Source organism: Oncorhynchus tshawytscha, linkage group LG03 (genome assembly GCF_018296145.1).
Source record: "Oncorhynchus tshawytscha isolate Ot180627B linkage group LG03, Otsh_v2.0, whole genome shotgun sequence".
In the NCBI taxonomy this organism is placed as follows: Eukaryota; Metazoa; Chordata; class Actinopteri; order Salmoniformes; family Salmonidae; genus Oncorhynchus; species Oncorhynchus tshawytscha.
The window spans coordinates 56,272,926-56,296,616 of NC_056431.1; the positions used below are offsets into that span (position 1 = coordinate 56,272,926).

Genomic DNA, 23,691 nt, shown 5'->3' on the forward strand with positions numbered 1-23,691 from the left:
AGCAAGTGTAAGAAGCGGTAGATCTATTTTATGTGCGCTATTTTAATGTTTTATTTTTTGTCTCTTTTACTTTCGGTTTTGTACACCAACTTCAAACAGTTGAAAATACAATATTTGGGGTTATGAAAAATATATTTCACAGTGGTTTAGATGGTACAATGATTCTCTACACTATACTTGCTTGTTTTGTCATATAAAGTGGCTTCAGAAAGTATTCACACCCCTTGACTTTTTCCACATTTTGTGGTGTTACAGCCTGAATTTAAAATAGATCAAATTGAGATTTTTTTGTCCCCGACCTACACACAATACCCCATATTGTCAACGTGGAAATATGTTTTTCCAAATTTTTCCAAATTAATTGCAAAATAAAAGCTGAAATGTCTTGAGTCAATGAGTATTCAACCCGTTTGTTAGGACAAGCCTAAAAAAGTTCAGGAATAAGAATTTGCTTAAGAAGTCACATAATACGTTGCATGGACTCTGTGTGCAATAATAATGTTTAACACGATTTACAATTACCTGTACAATTACACATACAATTACCTGTAAGGTCCCTCAGTCGAGCAGTGAATTTCAAACACAGATTCAACCACAAAGACCAGGGAGGTTTTCCAATGCCTAGCAAATAAGGGCACCTAGTGGTGTAAAAAACAAAAACATTATTGGCCGAGTTACAGTTTTGACTTAAATCTGCTTGAAAATCTATGGTAAGACCTGACAACGGTTGTCTAGCAATGATCAACAACCAACTTGACAAAGCTTGAAGAATTCTGAAAAGATTGATGGGCAAATGTTACACAATCCAGGTGTGGAAGCTCTTAGACTTACTGTTACGGGTGGAGGCGAAGTCAGGTGCAGGAGAGCAGAGTGTAGATAACAGGCACACTTTTTATTCCGGTCCAAACGAAAGCACATAAGTACATAAACGTGCCCAAAACAGGGAACATAAACAAAAGTCCATCACCGAACGCCGCACGAACAAGGAGAGGAGCAGACTTTGGTGGAAGTCGTGAAAGTGCCCCCCTCCCCTTGACGCCCGGCTCCAGCGGCATGCCGACAATGGCCTCGGGGACGACCCGGAGGGTGAGGCACAGGGCGATCCGGCCGGGGACGGTGAAACTCCCGCAGCAGTTCGGGATCCAAAACATCCGCAACCGGGACCCAGCACCTCTCCTCCCATTCCACGAGGTACTGAAGGGCCGCTGCCCAATGCCTCGAATCCAGCATGGAACGAACGGAGTACGCCGGCGCCCCCTCGATGTCCAGAGGAGGCGGTGGAACCTCCCACACCTCAGATTCCTGGAGTGGACCAGCCACCACCGGCCTGAGGAGAGACACATGGAACGAGGGGTTAATACGGTAATCAGAGGGAAGCTGTAATCTGTAACACACCTCCTCAGGACTTTGAATGTACCCACAAACCGCGGACCCAGCTTCCAGTAGGGCATGCGAAGCGGCAGGTTTCGGGTCGAGAGCCAGACCCGGTCCCCCCGAACACCGGGGTCTTACTGCGGTGACGGTCCGCGATGGCCTTTTGGCGCAGTGCGGCTCACTGGAGGTGAACATGGGCAGCCTCCCATGTGTCTTCCGCGCGCCGGAACCAGTCTTCCACCGCAGGAGCCTTGGTCTGACCCTGATGCCATGACGCCAGAACCGGCTGGTACCCCAATACGCACTGAAAGGGGGAGAGGTTAGTGGAGGAGTAGCGAAGTGAGTTATACGTCATCTCGGCCCACGGCACGAACGCCTCCCACTCCCCCGGCCGGTCCCGGCAATAGGACCGCAGAAACCTTCCCACATCCTGGTTGACTCTCTCTACCTGCCCGTTACTCTCAGGGTGAAAACCTGAGGTAAGGCTGATCGAGACACCCAGATGTTCCATGAACGCCTTCCAGACTCTCGACGTGAACTGGGGACCCCGGTCAGACACTATATCCTCAGGCACCCCGTAGTGCCGGAAGACGTGAGTAAACAGGGTTTCAGGAGTCTGTAGGGCCGTAAGAAGCGTGGGCAGAGGGAGGAGACGACAGGACTTAGAGAAACGATCCACAACGACCAGGATCGTTGTGAAAGAGGAAGATCGGTTAAAAAATCCACTGACAGGTGTGACCAAGGTCGTTGTGGAACGGGTAAGGGGTATAGCTTACCTCTGGGCAGGTGTCTCGGAGCCTTACACTGGGCACACACCGAGCAGGAGGAAACATAAACCCTCACGTCCTTAGCCAAGGTGGGCCACCAGTACTTCCCAGTCAGACAGTGCACCGTCCGACCGATCCCCGGATGACCAGAGGAGGGTGACGTGTGGACCCACGTCAACTGGTCACGGACAGCAGACGGAACGTACATATGCCTGACGGGACACTGGAGGGGAGCGGTCTCTGTATGCAACGCCTGCTCAATGTCCGCGTCCAGCTCCCACATGACCGGCGCTACCAGGCAAGAGGCTGGGAGTATGGGAGTCTGATCCATGAGCCGCTCCTCTGTGTCATATAGCCGGGACAGTGAGTCTGCCTTCATATTCTGGGAACCTGGTCTGTAGGACAGGGTAAACACAAAATGGGGTAAAGGACATGGCTTCAGTCTCCTCGCTCCCCGGATGTACTCCAGGTTGCGGTGGTCAGTCCAGATGAGGAAAGGGTGTTTAGCCCCCTCAAGCCAATGTCTCCACGCCTTCAACGCTTAAACCATAGCCAACAGATCCCGATCCCCCACATCATAGTTACGCTCCGCCTGGCTGAGCTTCTTCGAGAAGAAAGCACAGGGGCGGAGTTTCGGTGGCATACCCGGGCGCTCTGAGAGCATGGCTCCTATCCCAGCCTCGGATGCATCCACCTCCACTATGAACGCCAAAGAGGGATCCGGATGGGCCAGCACGGGAGCCGAAGTAAACAGAGCTCTTAGCTGCCCAAAAGCCCTGTCCGCCTCAGCCGACCACTGCAACCGTACAGGACCCCCTTGAGCAGTGAGGTAATGGAAGCAGCCACCTGGCCAAAACCCTGGATAAATCTCCGGTAGTAATTGGCAAACCCTAAAAATCGCTGCACCTCCTTTACCGGGGTGGGAGTCGGCCAATTACGCACGGCTGCAATGCGGTCACTCCTCATCTCCACCCCTGATGTGGAAATGTGATACTTTAGGAAGGAGACAGCCTGCTGAAAGAACAGGCATTTCTCGGCCTTGACGTACAGGTCAGGCTCCAATAGTCGTCCGAGTACCCTGCGCACCAGGGACACATGCCTGGCGTGTGTAGCGGAGTATATCAGAATGTCATCGATATAAACCACTACACCCTGCCCATGCAGGTCCCTGAAAATCTTGTCGACAAAGGATTGGAAAACTGATGGAGCATTCATTAACCCATACGGCATGACGAGGTACTTATAATGCCCTGAGTTGGTACTAAACGCTGTCTTCCACTCGTCTCCCTCCCGGATACGCACCAGGTTATACGCACTCCTGAGGTCCAGTTTCTTGAAGAAGTGCGCCCCATGCATTGACTCAATCGGCGTGGCAATAAGAGGTAGCGGGTAACTGTACCTCACCGTGATTTGATTGAGACCTATATAGTCAATGCACGGGCGCAGACCTTCATCCTTCTTCTTCACAAAAAATTAACTTGAGGAGGCGTGTGAAGAGGAAGACCGAATGTACCCCTGACGCAGGGATTCAGAGACATATGTCTCCATAGCCACCGTCTCTGCTTGCGACAGGGGATATACGTGACTCCTGGGAAGCGCAGCGTCTGCCAGGAGATTTATCGCGCAATCCCCCCACGATGAGGTGGTAATTGAGTCGCCTTTTTTTTTTACAGAAGGCGAGAGCCAAATCGGCATATTCTGCGGGATGCGCATGACAGAGACCTGGTCTGGACTTTCCACCATGGTAGCATCTATGGAAACCCCTACACACCTCCCCGAGCAATCTTGCGACCACCCCGTTTGAGCCCTCTGTTGCCAGGAAATGGTGGGATTAGGATGAGCCAACCAGGGAAGGCCTAGTACCACGGGAAACGCAGGACAATCAATGAAGAAGAGACTGATTTTCTCCTCGTGACCCCCCTGCATCTCCATGACCAGGGAGATGGTGTCCTCCCTGATTAGCCAGGACCCTAATGGTCGACTATCCAGAGCGTGAACCGGGAAAGTTCTAACTACAGGAATGATGGGGATCCCTAAACTAAGGGCTAACGCTCTGTTGATAAAATTCCCAGCTGCACCTTTTTATCGACGAGCGCCTTATGCTGGGAATGAGGGGGAAACTCAGGGAAACAAACATGTACAAACAGATGGTCAACAGAGGACTCTGGATGAGTGTGGTGCAGACTTACCTGGGGTGACGCCAGAGTGCCTTGCCTGTTGCCTCGACTCCCAGAGGGACCGACACGTCACCGACTGGCAGTGTGCCATCTGCGGCCACAGATGGTGCACGTGATGGCCCCTCATCCAGCCTCCGTACAAGCAGCCCCTCCCAACTCCATGGGCACCAGAGTGGGGGTGCAGTAAGATGGAACCGACAGAGCCCCTTCTGGACGTCCGCGGGTGACCAGCAGGTTATCCAACCGGATGGACAAATCCACCAGTTGGTCAAAGGAGATGGTGGCATCCCTGCAGGCCAGCTCACGTCGATGAGGGCCCTGTTGTTCCAGCCTGCTCCAGTGGCCAAGGTCCGGAATTCCAGGGCGAACTCCTGGGCGCTCCTCGTCCCCTACCTCAAATGGAAGAGCCGTTCCCCAGCCGCTCTTCCTTCGGGCGGATGGTCGAAGACGGCCGGGTGAACTCCTTGAAGGTCCAATGCCGTGTCTCCTTCTCCCCACGCGACGTTTGCCCACTCCAGAGCTCTCCCCACGAGGCATGAGACGAGGGGCGGACACTTTCTCCCTTCCTGAGGGAGCTGGGTGAACAGTGGCCAGGTAGAGGTCCAGTTGTAACAGGAATCCCTGGCACTATGCTGCCATCCCTGGGAAGGGAGAGACGCATCCCACTGGGACTGGCTCTGGACGGGACGGGTAGAGGTAACCCAGGTTGCGTTGGTCGAGGCACTGGAGAGACTTCATGTCTCTCCCAGAGGTCCATAGTCTGGACAACACAATCCATCATGGCACCAAGATGATGTAACATTGCAGAATGTTCCTGGATGCGCTCCTCGACTCCTCTAACCGGAATATCTGCTCCTGCTGACTCCATGGTTGGTGTCAAATTCTGTTACAGGTGTGTACTGGAGGCAAAGTCAGGTACAGGAGAGCAGTATAGATAACAGGCACACTTTATATTTCAGTCCAAACGAAAGCACATAAGTACATAAATGTGACCAAAACACGGAACATAAACAAAAGTCTGGCGCGTGACAATACCCACATAACATAAAACAATTTCACACAATGACATGGAGGGGAACAGAGGACTAAATACATTCAGTGTGATTATGGAATTAAAACCAGGTGTGTATGGAACAAGACAAAACAAATGGAAATATGAAAAATTGAGCGGCAATGGCTAGAAAGCCGGTGACGTCGAACAAGGAGAGCCGACTTCGGCGGAAGTCGTGACACTTACCCAGAAAGACTCACAACTGTAATCGTTAACAAAGGTGCTTCTACAAAATATTGACTTGGGGTGTAAATACTTGTGACATATTTCTGTAATTAATTTTCAATACATTTGCAAAAAATGTTAAAAACATGTTTTTACTTTTTCATTATGGGGTATTGTGGGTTGATGGGTGAGGAAAAAATATATTTTATCCATTTTGTCCAATTCAGGCTGTAACACAACAAAATGTGTAATAAGTCAAGGGGTACGACTAGTTTCTTAGGTTTTGGATAGGCTTGCAACCAAAATATCAAAAACAACTTTATATCGCTGGATTCGAACATGCAACCTTTGGAATCAGATGCTTACACCATCTATAACACCCTAGGAAAACCAAAACCCTAGTTGCCGGTGTCCACGTCATCTCCCGACATCTTCAAACATGGATAGATGACGAATACTGACTTGTATCACGGGGTGACCTGCCTGCTCTATAACCATCATCTACTGCATGAGGCATACACTCAGCCAATATCTGAGCCGCATGCATGTTCAATGGTTGATGGAACTTTCACAATTTTAAAAGTGGAATAGAATGCTGTATAATTGTTGTTCCGTCTCAAATACAAGGCATTTAGCTCCCAGTGCAATCAAACCAAATTGCAATTCAACCAAGTTGAAAATGATACACTTGCTTGAATGACCAGTTTGTGTCACGACTCCGACCGAAGGACACTCCCCTTCCCGTTCGGGTGGCGCTCGGCGATCGTCGTCGCCGGCCTACTAGCTGCTACTGATTATTTCCTCCCCCTCCTTATGTGTTGATTGTGTGCACCTGTTTTGAGTTAGGTAGTAAGGCTTTATTAGTCAGCCGGCCCGCAGGGTTCCTTGTGCGGGATTAATTATTGTGATCGTCTGTTTGGTGTACTTGTGTGCACGTCTATGGGTTTTGTGTTTTTCCATTTTGTGGGTTTTCCCTGGACAGTTTAAGTCCCCCTGTTTGGGGCATTTGTTTGTTCAGTCCGCCCTGTGTTTTTGTGAGGGTTGGCTTATGTTCAGTGTTTCTCAGTGCATTAAAATAGCACTCCCCTGAACTCTCTGCTTCCTGCGCCTGACTCCTCACCCACTACACTCAGACCGTTACAGAATCCCGCACCCACTGGAATGGAGTCAGCAGGAGCAACAGCCACTCCCCTCCCATCGATGGAAGAGAGGGTTCTACATCACACCACCGTTCTCCATCGGATCGGAACGGCGATGGATCTGGTGATGGAGAGAATGGACCGATGGGAGAGAAGCGGTCTCCTCTCTCCACCTTCGGCCCCCCCTCCTCAGGACTCCCCATCTCCCGACTCCAGCACCCTCCGTCTTACGCTCCCGAGGGTCTATGATGGAGCGGCAGCAGGGTGCCAGGGGTTCTTACTCCAGCTAGAACTGTACCTGGCCACCGTCAGACCTACTCCCTCGGGAGCGGAGAGGGTGAATGTCCTCATCTCCTGCCTCACGGGTCGTGCTCTGGAGTGGGCAAATGCAGTTTGGAATGGCCCAGACTCAGCGAAGGAGCACTACCCCGAGTTTTCTCGCCGTTTCCGCGCCGTGTTTGACCATCCTCCAGATGGCCGAGCAGCGGGAGAACGACTATTCCATCTCCGGCAGGAGAAAAGGAGCGCCCAGGATTACACGTTGGAGTTCCGTACCTTGGCAGCAGGATCCGGGTGGAATGACAGGGCCCTTATCGACCACTACAGGTGTAGTCTCCGGGAGGACGTCTGCAGGGAGCTTGCGTGTCGGGACACCGCTCTTTCCTTGGATGAGCTAATTGACATGTCCATCCGACTGGACAATCTGCTGGCTGCCCGCGGGCGTTCGGAGAGGGTCCTGTGTGTTCCACCACCCAGCACCTCCACTCCTGTTCCGATGGAGGTGTGAGGGGCTTTACCGAGGGGTACCGGAGGAGGAGGCTCCCTCTGCACCAACTGTGGTCGGAGAGGACACACGGCCGATCGGTGCTGGGGGTCCGTCTGGGAGTCGAGATGGCAGGCGGAACATTTCTCGATCACCCCAGGTGAGTCAGCACCAAACTCACCCAGAACCCCTGTTGGTCACATGTTTGTCTTGATTTGTAATTTTTTCCCCTCTTCCCAGCATAGGGCGCTAGTCGATTCAGGCGCAGCTGGGAACTTAATGGATCGCGGACTTGCTATTAAATTAGGTGTTCCTAATTTAGGGTCAGGGGTGGTCAGGGAGACCACAATCCCACTGGACATGGTAACGCAGGGGAATCATAGGGAGCGTATCAGTCTCTATATTATTGATTCGCCTGCGTTTCCAGTGGTGTTGGGGATTTCCTGGCTGGCCCGGCACAATCCTAAAATTTTGTGGAGACAGGGGTTCTCCAGGGGTGGTCAGAGGAGTGTTCTGGAATGTGTCTGGGAGTTTCCGTCGGTGCCACCTCGGTGGAAAGTCCAGACCAGGGTCCCACAGTGTGCATTCCCCGAGTATGCCGATTTGGCAATCGCTTTTAGTAAAAAGAAGGCGACTAAATTACCACCACATCGACCGGGAAGGGATTGTGCGATAGATCTCCAGGTAAACGCTGCGCTTCCCAAGAGTCACGTGTACCCATTGTCCCAAGAGGAGACGTTGGCTATGGAGACATATATCACGGAGTCTCTGGGACAGGGGTACATTCGGTCCTCCATTTCACCCGTCTCCCCGAGTTTCTTTTTGTGAAGAAAAAGGAGGGAGGTTTGCGTCCTTGTATTGATTATAGAGGTCTAAATGCCATCACAGTGGGGTTCAGCTACCCACTACCTCTCATTGCTACGGCAGTGGAATCCTTTCAGGGAGCGCAGTTCTTCACAAAATTGGATCTCAGGAGCGCGTATAGCCTGGTGCGTATTCGGAAGGGAGACGAGTGGAAAACCGCATTTAGTACCACATCGGGCCACTATGAGTACTACGTCATGCCGTATGGGTTAAAAAATGCTCCAGCCATTTTTCAATCCTTTGTAGACGATATTCTCAGGGACCTGCACGGGCAGGGAGTGGTTGTTTATATCGATGACATTCTGATCTACTCAGCCACTCACGCCGTGCATGTGTCTCTGGTACGCAAGGTGCTTGGTAGACTGCTGGAGCATGACCTATACGTCAAGGCTGAGAAGTGTGTGTTCTCCAAACAAGCCGTCTCCTTTCTGGGTTATCGCATTTCCACCTCGGGGTGGAGATGGAGGGTGGCCGCAGTAAGGCCGTGCGTAATTGGCCGACTCCAACCACGGTAAAAGAGGTGCAGCGGTTTTTGGGTTTTTCCATCTACTACCGGAGGTTTATCTGGGGTTTTGGCCAGGTAGCGGCTCCAATTACCTCACTGCTAAAGGGGGTCCGGTGCGGTTGCAGTGGTCAGCAGAGGCGGACAGAGCTTTCAACAGGTTGAAGGCGCTGTTCACGGATGCACCCGTGTTGGTGCATCCGGACCCCTCTCCAGCATTCATAGTGGAGGTGGACGCGTCCGAGGCTGGGGTGGGTGCCGTGCTATCACAGCGCTCGGGTACGCCACCAAAACTCCGCCCCTGCGCTTTCTTCTCGAGTAAGCTCAGCCCAGCGGAGCGTAACTATGATGTGGGGGACCGGGAGTTGTTAGCGGTGGTCAGGGCTCTGAAGGTGTGGAGACACTGGCTTGAGGGGGCTAAGCACCCCTTTCTCATCTGGACCGACCACCAAAATCTGGAGTATATTCGGGCAGCTAGGAGACTGAACCCGCGGCAGGCAAGGTGGGCCATGTTTTTCACTCGATTCCGGTTCACTTTATCATATAGACCGGGCTCCCAGAACGTGAAGGCGGACGCACTGTCCCTGTTTTACGACACGGAGGATAGGTCCACCGAACCTACTCCCATCCTTCCGGCCTCAAAGCTGATGGCACCGGTGGTATGGGAGGTGGACTCGGACATCGAGCGGGCGTTACGGGCTGAACCAGCACCTCCTCAGTGTCCGGCGGGGCGGAGGTACGTGCCGCTTGGTGTTCGGGACCAACTGATTCGGTGGGCTCACGTCCTACCCTCCTCGGGTCACCCTGGGGTGAGGAGGACAGTAGGAGCCTTCGGGGGGAGGTATTGGTGGCCTACCTTGGCTAGGGACGTTAAGGTTTATGTCTCCTCCTGTTCGGTATGCGCCCAGAGTAAGGCTCCTAGGCACCTTCCTAGAGGGAAGTTACAACCACTCCCCGTTCCACAACGGCCATGGTCACATCTATCCGTAGATTTCCTGACCGACCTTCCCCTGTCTCAGGGCAACACCATGGTTCTGGTGATTGTGGATCGGTTCTCTAAGTCCTGCCGTCTCCTCCCGTTGCCCGGTATCCCAACAGCCCTACAGACTGCGGAGGCATTATTCACCCACGTCTTCCGGCACTACGGGGTGCTGGAGGACATCGTTTCTGATCGGGGTCCCCAGTTCACGTCCCGAGTATGGAGGGCGTTCATGGAGCGTCTGGGGGTCTCGGTCAGCCTGACCTCCGGTTATCACCCGAAAGTAATGGGCAGGTGGAGAGAGTAAACCAGGAGGTGGGTAGGTTTCTGCGGTCGTACTGCCAGGACCGGCCAGGGGAGTGGGCGAGATACATCTCCTGGGCGGAAATGGCCCAGAACTCATTACGCCACTCCTCTACTAATGTGTCCCCCTTTCAGTGTGTGTTGGGGTACCAGCCCGTCCTGGCACCGTGGCATCCGAGACAGACCGAGGCTCCTGCGGTGGAGGAATGGGTGCAGCGCTCCAAAGAAACCTGGAGGGCCGTCCAGGAATCCCTTCAACAGGCTAGTGGACGGCAGAAAAGGAGTGCTGACCGCCACCGCAGTGAGGCCCCCGTGTTTGTACCAGGGGACAGGGTCTGGCTCTCGACCCGAAACCTGCCCCTCCGCGTGCCCTGCCGGAAGCTTGGGCCGCAGTGTGTAGGGCCGTTCAAAGTCCTGAGGAGAATAAACGAGGTGTGTTATCGATTACAACTCCCTTCCTATTATCGTATTAACCCCTCGTTTCATGTGTCTCTCCTCAGGCCGGTGGTAGCTGGTCCCCTACAGGACGGTGAGGTGCTGGAGGTCCCTCCTCCCCCTCTGGACATCGAGGGGTCCCCGGCGTATACGATACGGGCCATTCTGGACTCGAGACGCCGGGTGAGGGGCCTGCAGTACCTCGTGGACTGGGAAGGGTACATTTTGGATCCGTCGATGTTGAGGGATTTCCATCGCCTCCATCCGGATCGCCCTGCGCCTCGTCCTCCGGGTCGACCTCGAGGCCGGTGTCGACGCGCTGCGGGAGCCACGATTCCAACCGAAGGACACTCCCCTTCCCGTTCGGGTGGCACTCGGCGGTCGTCGTCGCCGGCCTACTAGCTGCTACTGATTATTTCCTCCCCCTCCTTATGTGTTGATTGTGTGCACCTGTTTTGAGTTAGGTAGTAAGGCTTTATTAGTCAGCCGGCCCGCAGGGTTCCTTGTGCGGGATTAATTATTGTGATCGTCTGTTTGGTGTACTTGTGTGCACGTCTATGGGTTTTGTGTTTTTCCATTTTGTGGGTTTTCCCTGGACAGTTTAAGTCCCCCTGTTTGGGGCATTTGTTTGTTCAGTCCGCCCTGTGTTTTTGTGAGGGTTGGCTTATGTTCAGCGTTTCTCAGTGCGTTAAAATAGCACTCCCCTGAACTCTCTGCTTCCTGCGCCTGACTCCTCACCCACTACACTCAAACCGTTACAGTTTGTTTTCAATTGAGAAGTAAATAACTCCCTCTATGGAAATGTCATTGAATCCCTGAGCTGACAAGGTAAAAATCTGTCATTCTGCCCCTGAACAAGGCAGTTAACCCACTGTTCCTAGGCTGTCATTGTAAATAACAATTTGTTCTTAACTGACTTGCCTAGTTAAAAAAATATGTTTTGATTGGCTAAGAAATCACTTTGCTCTATTAACACAATTTCACAATGCTCAAATTTGAGAAGCCCCTGCTATGCTTCAAGAAAACATTTATAACCATATGACCTTTATGGATTGATGGTGTGTAATACATACATGCATACAGGCTAAAACCATTCAAACCAATATGGGGTTCTATTAGCGGATGTACACTTCATAAACTACATGGTCATCTCAACACCCGGAGATAAGCTGTTCTAAATATTGGGTGAGGATTGAGAACAGCTGCAGAACAGAGAGGTCAAGCCATCCTTGCTCCTCACCTGCTGGAGTGTGTGTGTGCATGCGTGTGTGCTTGCGCATGTGCGTGTGTGTGTACGTGTTTGTTGTTGTGTGTGCGCGCTGCCACCCTTGCTCTTCACCTGCTTGTATTAGCCCTAGAGGAAGTGGTGCTTGGACAGGCGTGAACATGGAGTCTGTGTCCCTGCCTGATTCCATCTGGGCCTGCAGCAACAAACCATGGGCCATCTCGGCCACCGAGCCGTCCCCACCGAAAGCCACAACCCTGGAGAAAGCACACATGTATGAGATACAGCACACGCGTAAATCGGCCACGAATTGTTGACGCTGACACACACCACCCTGAAGGATAAAATACAACGTTACACACACACAGAGCATGAAACAGTGAACTTCAATGCAGCTCAGGGTAAATGCCTGAGTAAGGGTTTCCTCCTCTAAGCCTACGTAACTGAGGTAAACATGACATACTGACATAGCAAGATAAATCAATCATATTAATCACCTGACTAAACAGAGAACATGTCTGTAATACAGGTCAGGGCCAGACAGACAGGTGCATACACATGCAAGAACGCACACACACACAGATACAGACATGCACACGCACGCGCACACACACACACACACACAAACACTCTCTACATTCATCACTATTACAGCGCTGGTTGACCTAGACCTGTTTATTATATAAGTCGAATCCATTTCAATTAATTTAAATGATAATTCCCATTAAATGTATTGAATAGTCAGATTATGTCATGGATGCAGCATTTTCCAGGAATTTGTTCAAATCAGTAAGCCTGAGCCTATTTAGCTATAAGTACATTACTAATACATCAGTACATCAGTACATCAGTACACTGATGAAAGCTTATTACAGTTCATTTCAGTAATGCTTTTGAACAAGACCTTATATTACTGTTCCTAAAAAGACTAGTTTAGCCTCCAATCCATGGCTAGTTGTAATTAAAGGGTGATTATATTGTGTAAAATTGTATTAGAGTATTTTATTGGCCCCTCCGTTTGGATGACATGCCTGTTACTAAGGTTTTGATATTGAGCTGTAGTTTACCTAGCAGTGGTAACAAAACAAAGCAATATGTGCATAAATGTCAGCACTAAATGTGGTCAAAATTCTAGTATTCCTTGAATTGATTATATTCAGTGTTTATATGTTTCACACACTGAAAACATGATTAATCAGCAGCAAGGAATTGCTGTCATTGTCTGTCATATGCTGAGCTGATGAGGCCCACCTCACAGTGTATGACAGACTCAGGTTATGTACAGGTTATATAGCTGAGGCATTAGATAGGAGCCAGGCTTTGACCCCAAGTTCTGCATCGTGTTCCAAAGATGTCTAATGACATATCATTCTCCTCCACGCCTGCCTAATGTTCTGTCATTGCTTGGTTATACACTGGCAATACATCCCTCTATTAAAGAACACAGGCTCTCCACTAAACTACCCCTCATCTCCTATTCCCCCCACCTCCTACCCCACCCCCAAGCAGGAAGGCAGTAATAAAATCTGTAAAAGGCAGTAAAGCTCCGGTTAATACAATGTTTTAATTTGAGGAGCTGATAATTAACACTAATGTGAGATCTGGAAATAATTACACACATCGCAACAGCCTACAGTAGTGTCTGACATTCCTATTGTGTTACACACACCACGATTCCATAGTTGTGTCCCAAATGGCACCCTATTCCATTTATAGTGCACCACTTTCAACCAGAGCCTTACAGGCCCTGGTCAAAATTTGTGAACTTTAAAGAAAATTAGTGTGCCATTTGGGTCACAACCCATGTAACAGGGACTGAGGCTGTCACGCTGTCACACCCTGCATGACTTCCTGGAAAAACAGTAGTAAAAAATATACTTTTTTCCTTAAAAGCAGAGATTAATGAGTTATGATGTATTAATGAAGACATACGTGATTAGCGTTATATGCCTTCGCACCACTTCTCAGTCTTCTGGGGTTAATTAAGCTGGTGTTGACAAGACAAAGAGGAGATGATCTAGAATCAGACCATTGCGAAGGACCCTGAATCTAGAAAACCTCATCCTCTATGGGGAATATACCGTTCGTCTTCCACACAGTCTGTGAAAGCTTCCTATATAGCTAGACACAATTCCTTTCTAACCAAAGTTTTAAAAAAGCTCCATAGAGACGGACATCTAATAACTTACAAATGTTGTATGAAATAAGCCTTGTGTGAATCCTGTACAATCAGGTTCTGACTCTGATTGAAGTGCATGTTATGAACCCTGTCTCTGAATAATTTGAGGGATATTGCAAATCAATTAGACATTACATGACACTTGTATTGGTAATACCACAGCTTCCCTGCTTAAAGATGATACTGTACCGCAAACAACCGAACAAGGCTATGTTGGGTTAAGTAGCTTAGCTTGATTCTTCAGGGACTTACCCAGGGATTTTTCCATGCAAACAGAATATTTAATTTTGATAAGAGGAGCATAACATATGTCTGACTCTTAACGTCAACCATAAATCCAAACATTAAAACCTACAGTACACAATACACATTTGTTCTTATCATGTAAGAAATATTGAGATATTCATTGAGATATTGGTTGTGTATATGTGTCGTAATGTGTCTAATATATGTGGGCCACAGTAATGAGGTTGTGAGAGCAAGACAGAAGGATCATGAGCTCAGCTTTTCCACCAGTCACTCTTCACACCTGCTCCATCTGTCCCTCATATCAGACCTGCCTAGCAGAGCATGAGCCAGACATCCCTCCGTCTTTCCGTTCTCATTCTCCTGCTTACCTCCCACCCCTGTCTACCTCCCACCCCTACATCTTCTTCCTGCCTCTACCTCCCTCCTCCTCCTCCTCCTTCCCCACCCTGCCCTCTACCTTTCTCTCCCCTACCCCTCCTAAGGGTTAGGTTGTGGTGTAGACTAGTCTGTGCTGATCTGCTGAGCGACACCAATGCAGCAATCCTGGTTTAACAGGAGTTTGGAGCTACCTAAAAGGATCTAATTGTGACTATAATGCAGACACATGGGAGCTATGGTGTGGCAGTGTGGTGTAAAAACACACTCACACACATGCACACACACAGACAAGGAGAGAACGCACACACACACACGCGCACACGCACCAGCAGTCTGCTGGATGGGAGGTACTTCATCACTGCTTCCAGAACAAGTAATTAAAGTGCCACCTGCCGTGCCCACACTGGTGAGGACACACACCCACACACTCCTTTAAAGGAGACTGCCTCGGCTGGGTCGACTTGGTCCCCTGGCACACTGTTCTAATCATAGTATTATCACTAATTTTTTAAAACCTGGACTCTCCCTTCTTTCTCTCTACTCTCTCTCTCCTCTCTCTCTCCTTTCCTCTCTTGCTCTCCTTCTCTCTCTCTCTCTCCTTCTCTTTCTCTAACTCTGCTTTTTTATTATAGCTACTGTAAATGCCACCTTAAGAGGATAAACAAAACAGACCGTACCACAGACATGGGATTACTTCCTCATCTGACTTTGACTCTGTGCCATCATCCATCCCCATCCCTCCATCCCCATCCCTCCACCCTCATCCCTCCATCCCCATTCCTCCACCGTCATCCCTCCATCCTCATCCCTCCACCCTCCACCCTCATCCCTCCCACCCTCACATCACAGCCCAGTATAATACCTTGTATTAATTGGAATCTCACCATGCTGATTACTCAACTCCAATCAATCAATGTGGTGTTTTTGTTTACCTACCTAACCCCTGAATAGAAAAAATGAATAAAGTGATTGGTTTTATTAATTTCCTTAGATGAGATTAGATGTATCATTCTGCTGCAGCTGCATTCCCGTACTGGGAACACCTGCTCATATCAGTGTATTGGTTGGTGTTCTTTCTGTCTTTTCTTTTTTTTTTTTTACCTTTATTTTACTAGGCAAGTCAGTTAAGAACAAATTCTTATTTTCAATGACGGCCTAGGAACAGTGGGTTAACTGCCTGTTTAGGGGCAGAACGACAGATTTGTACCTTTCGGAACCTAGTCCAACACTCTAACCACTAGGCTACCCTGCCGCCCCTCTGATATTTTATGGAGAGGATTTATATGGACCATCTAACAGATAGTGTGGCAAGCAAACCTACCCATCATATTCATCCAATTAGACTCTGCACAGAATGAATAAAGTGTGCCCCTTTTCTTTCAGTGACTGTGAAGAGAGAAAGACAAGAGAACATAAATAAATGTGTTAATGAATGAAAGATTAAATCAGAGGGCTGGGCTGGCACAAAAACATGGCTTTTAGTATCCCTATCCAATGTTAATTTGGCACATGGCTGATGAACATATGGGGGTGGTGGTAAAGTACAATTTATACTTGCATGCGGTTTGCATTTTGTATGAAGAAAAGAGAAGCAATGCAAAGAGGCTGCCTCCAGAGTGTTAATGCTTCTCTCACTTATGCAAAACAAGGTCAGTAATGCCACTGCTCATGTTCATTATTTTGTTATAACGTGTAGTTGGTGTGGATATTTTAAATCTTTTGCAACACTGATGTTCATTATTTTGTAATAACGTGTAGTTGGTGTGTTATTCTAAATCCTAAATCTGTTTTTTTCAGGCAGAAAGAGGTCAAACCTTCCGGGGGGAAGGACATCCGAGGGACACAGTGAAACTACTATGATGTACAACAGCACTGGAGCGAGTTGATACATTGGAAATTTGGGATGTGGGCATATCCACAGTGGGGGTGTGGGGGAGACAGGAAGGATAGCGGGTGGCACGCCAGGCAGAGGAGCACCCGTATCCCCACCCAGTTCTCCAGAGACTAGGTAGCTGTCACTCTGCATCGCTGTCCTTAACACACACACACACAGATACAATCACCCCCCACCTCATCCCCCACCCGACACACACACCCACAAAGGAAGATGCCAAGGAATATGGGGGAACGGGGTTCTATACCACAGATGGCGTTACATGGCCTTGCCCCATTTAGCATTTCTGGGGCACCTCCTCTCCGTCGGAGCAGGTTAGTCCCAGCTGTACCCACCCAGCACACACACACACAACCATCACAGGCTCCTCTATGACGGATGTGACACTTGCAGATGAGGATTTGTTGTGTGAGAATGTGTATCATATTGGTTAGTGTGTCGGGCCAGTAACCGAAAGGTTGCTGGATCGAATCCCCGAGCGGACAAGGTAAAAATATGTTGTTCTGCCCCTGAACAAGGCAGTTAACCCACTGTTAATTAAATAAAGGTTACATTTGTTTAAATTCATTTTTTTTAAAATCTATCTGAAGAACCACATGGATGTTTCATTCCTGGTCTATGTCTCTGGTACCAATGCCTACCATTGCAGTTGTTTTGTTACATGGAAATGTTAGGTGGACATTTACACTGAATGTACAAAACACCCAGGTGAATGCTATGAACCCTTATTGATGTCACTTGTTAAATCCACCTCAATCAGTGTAGATGAAGGGGAGGAGACAGATTAAAGACGGAATTTTCAGCCTTGAGACAATTGAGACATGGATTGTGTATGTGTGCCATTCAGAGAGTGAACGGGCCAGACAAAATATTTAAGTGCATTTGAACGGGGTATGGTAGTAGGTGCCAGGCACACAGGTTTCTGTTAAGAACTGCAACGCTGCTGGGTTTTTCATGCTTAACAGTTTCCTGTGTGAATCAAGAGCAGTCCACCACCCAAACGACATCTAGCTAACTTGACACAACTGTGGGAAGCATTGGAGTCAACATGGGCCAGCATCCCTGTGGAACGCTTTCAACACCTTATAGAGTCCATGCCCTGACAAATTGAGGCAGTTCTGAGGGCATAAAATGTTGGGTGGGGGGGTGCAACTCAACATTAGGAAGGTGTTCTTAATGTTTTGTACACTCAGTGTACAGCAAAAACAGGGGCTTGAACATATCCTGCTATCCGGAAAGAAATACACTATAGCCAAAAATTATCTGCAGGAATGTTTCTTCCCTGGTACCAGTTGTGTTGTTATATCAAGATGATGTTGATGTATGTTGTGTACATACAGTAAAAACAGTGACTATGCAGAGATGCTTTTTTATCCAGAAGAAATGGAACATATACATAAATTCACATAAACTCTATGATTTGTCATGCATTAGATTTTCTATGCAACTGTTTTTCTAAATATTACAACTATATGCTTACAAAAACATGTTTTTTTCTGTTTCTACCTAACTGTCATTATATTGTCCAAATGACATTACCATTCACTTGTTAAAGTAAATTGCGGACACATTTGTCACCATCACAGCTCATTGAAGTAATAACATCATCAATAACAGAAATTATAACATCATCAAACCCAGTTGGTCCCAAATGCCACTGCAGTGTATTGCAGACTCCAGAACAGCTCCCAGCTTCCAGCCGGGGCCCGAATGAGATATTTAATTTATATTAGGTAAAGTATGTTTTAATGGCTCCTCGTCGACCACTCATCCCCTACCCTCCCCACGGGGAGAACACAGTCTCAGGAAAGAAGGGCCGCATCCCAAATGGGACCCTATTGCCTGCATAGTGCACTACTTTTGACCAGAGCTCTATGAACCCTATGGGCCCTGGTCAAAAGTATTGCACTGTATAGTGAATATTGTGCAATTTGGGACACAACCAGATTCTATTACAGTTGGCATTTAGAAGTCAGTTGGCTTTTAGAAGTCTCTGGAATCAGATAGTAGCATTCATTAGAGTACACACACACACAAGCATGTACGCACTTACACAAGCACTTACACACGCACGTACACAATACACAGACAGGAGGAGGAGGAAAGGAGTAGGGGGAGGGGGAGGAGGAGTGGGAACAGGAAGAGGAGGTGAGGAAGAGGGGGAGGAGGAGGAACAGGAGGAGGAGGAGGAGGGGGAGGAGAAGGAGGAACAGGAGGAGAAGGAGGGGGAGGAGGAACAGGAGGAAGAGGAGAGGGGGAGGGAAGGAACCGGATGAGGAGGAGAGGAGGAAAGAGGAATGGGGAGGGACAGGAGGAGGAGCAGGGGGAGAGGAAGAGATGAGGATGAGGAGAGGGTGAGGAGAGGGAGGAGATGGGGAGGAGGAGATGGGGAGGAGATGAACAGATGGGCCTAGCCCCTCCCATGGGTCAGGTTACTCAGTAAGGAGAGGAGTCACTGCTCCTGTTATTAAGTGTGAGACGCACTTTAGACTCAACAGAGTAGTACAGCTGCTGCTATACGCACACGCACACGCACACGCACACACTCTCATGGGACACTTACTGGTGACATCAGCCTTGATGTCTGCTAGCTGAAACAGTGGTGCAACATAGTCTCTGTAGATCTGATAGGCCTCTTTCTTATGGCTGGTAGGGTTCACAAACACCTTCAGGGATTTGGGCCTGTTCTGGAAACCTGCAAGAAGACAAGGGGATAATCAATCAATCAAATGTATTTGTAAAGCTATTTTATAGCACAAAGTCCTGGTGTAGACACCAAAAAGAGACAGCAAAAACAGAAGCAGAGGACAACAGAATTAAAAAAGGCAAACAAACAGGTACATTTCTGCTTCACTGGGATTTCCAGTCCAGGTCAAGCACATCTGTTAGTCAGTAAATGCAGGCATCCCTACCAGGCATGGTCAGTTTTATCACTGTGTATTGAGCTTTTGTCTGAGGCACTTGCTATAAAATCAGCTGAACAAAGAGTGAGTTGAGTCCGCTCTACTTCTAAAGGTCAGTAGGTTTGAAGCTCTCGCTTACACAACCTGAACTGCAGCTAGAGAGTCTGAGCTGAGGGAGATAGGGGGGAGTCATGACTTTCTGTCTAACTCTCTCCCCTTCCCTCAACGCTCGCCCTCTCTCCCCCCTGACCTCTCCCACTCTTTACCCTGCCCTCTCTCTCTATTCCCCCTGCCCTCTCCCTCACTTCCCCCTGCCCTCTCCCTCTCTTCACCCTGCCCTCTCTCTCTCTTCCCTCTGGCCTCTCTCTCTCTCTATTCCCCTGCCCTCTCCCTCACTTCCCCCTGCCCTCTCCCCACCCTTCCCTCTCTCTCTCTTCCCTCTGCCCTCTCTCTCTCTCTGAGCTCCCCCCCGCCCTCTCTTTGTCTGTTCTCCACCCTGCCCTCCACTAAGCACCCAGCCTCTGAGCTACTGAGCTTCCACACTGGATCAGAACTAGGCAGAATTAGGGAGTGTTCCTTCCTGGCTTTCCTGGAGCCTGGTGGAGACCCAGGAATCGATGGGGAGAGGCAGCATGCTGAACCTCTCATCCCCATCATTGTCTCCTTTATCCCCCTCATTACTCTAATCCACTGGCTCCCTGGTGGTTGGTCCCTGAAGTTCCTGACCTCGACACGCTAATGAGCCCTATGCCCCCTGAGCCCCAGCCTGAGCCTGAGCCTCAGCCTGCCAGCCCTGGCTCTGCTCTGACAGAGCCCCACTCTGAGCCCGGACCCCCGGCCCTCTGCCAGCCACCCAGCTATCCATTCTGACAATTCATTGTGATCTCTTGGGTTTCAGGGGCATCCGGGGTCACATGTTCAAAAGGAAGGGAACGAGCAACGATCAAGGAGGATGTGCAGACAGAGGGGACCAACGTCAGGGTCCCAGGGAGCAATGGTGTCATGGGTGACCGGGAGAGGAGAGGAGCTCAGGAAGGTACAGCAGGCCTGGGGATGTGCTTTCTCCAGTCTCTCTAGAGCAGGTATTCCCAAACTGGGGTACTCGCAATGCCATCGGGGATACGCCAAATAACGATGTGGTTCACATTAATAATAATAATAATAATAATAATAATAATAATTTTAAAAATTAAAAAATAAATTCAAACAGTCCATTTATATTTTCCAACGGGGATATACATTTGGCTATACAGTTTTTTCTTCTCGCCTGAGTAGCCTCGTATCACTGCAAAAAATAAAATTAAACCATCTAGTGTTCAGCGAAATAACAACACAATGTCAAATACAGGTAGCCTAGTCAAATAACTAACATCCAGTCACATGAACCGTTACTCTCTCGTGGGTATTCCACTAACGGTCCATATGTAGCCAAACGTAGCTGCTGCTCATGTTGGTATCTGTACTGATGGCGCAAAAGCCATGACAGGGAGACATAGAGGAGTGGTAACGCACGTCCAAGCAGTTGCTCCCGACCCCACTTAGGTACACTGCAGCATCCACCGAGAGGCTCTTGCTGCCAAGGGAATGCCTGACAGCTTGAAATACGTTTTGGACACTACTGTGAAAATGATTACGTTTGTTAAAGCAAGGCCCCTGAACTCTTGTGTATTTTCTGCAATGACCATGTAACGGCAGCGACCATGTAACGCTTTTACAACATACAGAAGTGCACTTATTTTCAAGGGAGACGAGCTTAAAGTTTTATTTACTTACCATAATTTTCACTTGTCTGACAGCTTGCATGATGATGAGTTTCTCACACGACTGGCATTTCTCTGTGATATTTTTTCTCACCTGAATGATGTGAATCTAGGATTACAGGGAATCTCCGCAACTATATTCAATTTACAGGACAAAATTGAGGATATGATTAAGAAGTTGGAGCTCTTCTATGTCTGCGTTTAAAAGGACAACACACAGGTCTTTCCATGATTGTACTGTATTATTTTTTGTTGTTATGCAAATTAACTTAAGCTTACAGACAATGTCAAATGTGATATAGTGAAGCACCTGAGTGAGTTGGGTACGCAATTATGCAGGTACTTTCCCGAAACGGATGAGACAAACAACTGGATTCATTATCCCTTCCATGCCCTGCCTCCAGTCTTACCGATATCTGAACAAGAGAGCCTCATCAAAATTGCAACAAGCGGTTCTGTGATAATTAAATGTAATCAGAAGCCACTGTCAGATTTCTGGATTGGGCTGCACTCAGTATCCTGCCTTGGCAAATCTTGCTGTTAAGAAAATGACTGTAAAAACTGTTAAATCCCCTTGGTGTCACACCCTGATCAGTTTCATCTGTCCTCGTTATTGTCTCCACTCACTCCAGGTGTCGCTTATTTTCCCCAGCTAGCTGCTCGGGAATGACCAATGGACCTTGACTCCCTTATCACCCTCACCATCAAAATCAATGGATGCCTAAGGGAACGTAGGAGTGAGTGGAGGTCTGGTCTCGGGCAACATCGTGCACCTGCTATGTTTCGTTCACCTTCGAGGGAATCTGGAAGTTTCCTTAGGCCGCTTTTCCAAGAGGATTCGAAGCCACCCAAGCCCTCTCGTGAATCTACGATGGCTGAGTTGGATACTCATGAGCTTATGCAGTTGGGAAGAGCTAGGTTGTCAGTTGGGGAACACTCACGGAGGATGAACAGTAACTGTTGTCTGTACTGTGGAGGGGCAGGACATTTGATAGCTAGCTACCTGTCCTATTAGGAAACCCTTGTCTCTAGTGGGTACCAGCACTATGGTGATTCAGACTGGGAGTTCCCTGATTCCCATCACCCACACACCCTTTTCTGTGCTTGTGCTCTGGGGAGACCAATCTAAGTCTCTCAGAGTGCTCATTGACCCTGGGGCTGATGAGCGTTTTATGGATGCCACCATTGCTTCGGAGCTTGGTACTCCCACTCAGCCTCTCTCTGTTCCCATGGATGCTATGGCACTGGACGGCCTCTCCATAGGGGAAGACACCCATAGTACTGTGCCTGTTCAATTACGGGTTTCTGGTAACTACAGTGAGACCATACAGTTCCTCCTCTTTACATCTCCCCATGTTCCAGTCGTTTTGGGATATTCCTGGCTACAAAAACACAATCCTGTGATTCACTGGACCACAAGCTCCATCCTGGGTTGGAGCCCATTTTGCCATTCCCACTGCCTTCAAGCAGTACAGCCTTCCCCAAGTCGTCTTCCTCAGGATGTTAGCAAGACTGTGGATGTCTCTGCAGTTCCCACTGAGTACCATGACCTCCTGGAGGTATTTAGTAAGGCACGTGCTACTTCCCTTTCCCTACACCGTCCTTATGACTGTGCCATTGATCTTCTCCCAGGCACTACACCAACTCGGGGTCAGTTGTATTCCCTGTCCGGACCAGAGACCAAAGCTATGGAGGATTACATAGAGGAGTCTCTGACTACTGGGGCCTTCCGTCCGTCTGCATCCCCTGCCGGCGCAGGGTTTTTCTTTGTGGAGAAGAAGGACAAGACCCTGCGTCCGTGCATTGACTACCGGGGACGAAGGAGCAGAACAGCCATTATTGGTCTGGACCAACCATAAAAACTTGGAATATCTCCATACCTCCAAGCGCCTCAACTCCAGGCAGGCCCAGTGGGCCCTCCTGTTTACCAGCTTCAACTTAGCCGTTTCCTACCACCCAGGGTCACAAAATGTGGAGCCTGACACTCTCTCCCGGCTATACAGTTCCTCTGCCACACCCTCGACTTCCGAAACTAATCTCCCTACCTCATGCCTTGCTGCCACTGTGGATTGGGGTATTGAGAACCTGGTTCGTGAGGCGCAATGCTCCCAGCCTGGACTTGAAGGGGGCCCAGCTAACCGGCTGTTTGTCCCTAACCCAGCCCCAGTCCCAGGTCCTGGAATGGCTCATTCCTCCAGGCTGACCTGTCATCCAGGGTCCCGTCGTACACTAGCCTTCCTCCGACAACGTTTCTGGTGGCCCACCATGGTTCCTGACATCTCTGCCTTCGTCGCCGCATGCACAGTGTGTGCTCAGAACAAGACTCCATGGCAAGCTCCTTCTGGCCTCCTTCAGCCTCTACCGGTCCCTCATTGTCCCTGGTCTCATATATCTCTGGACTTTGTCACTGGGCTCCCTCCGTCTGATGGCAACACTGTCCATGTTCCATGGGGTATCAGCCTCCACTCTTCCCGGAACAAGAACAGGAGGTCAGCATACCCTCGGCCCAGATGTTTGTCCCCCGCTGTCAACATACCCGGAGAAGCGCCAGGGCTATTCGCAAGACCAACTCTAGGTATCGTCG

At 49.3% G+C, this 23,691-nt stretch overlaps 1 pseudogene; it reads right to left on the minus strand.

The window, feature by feature from the left end:
- LOC112224321 overlaps nt 1–23,691 on the minus strand; it is a 78,248-nt pseudogene that overhangs the window by 26,945 nt on the left and 27,612 nt on the right.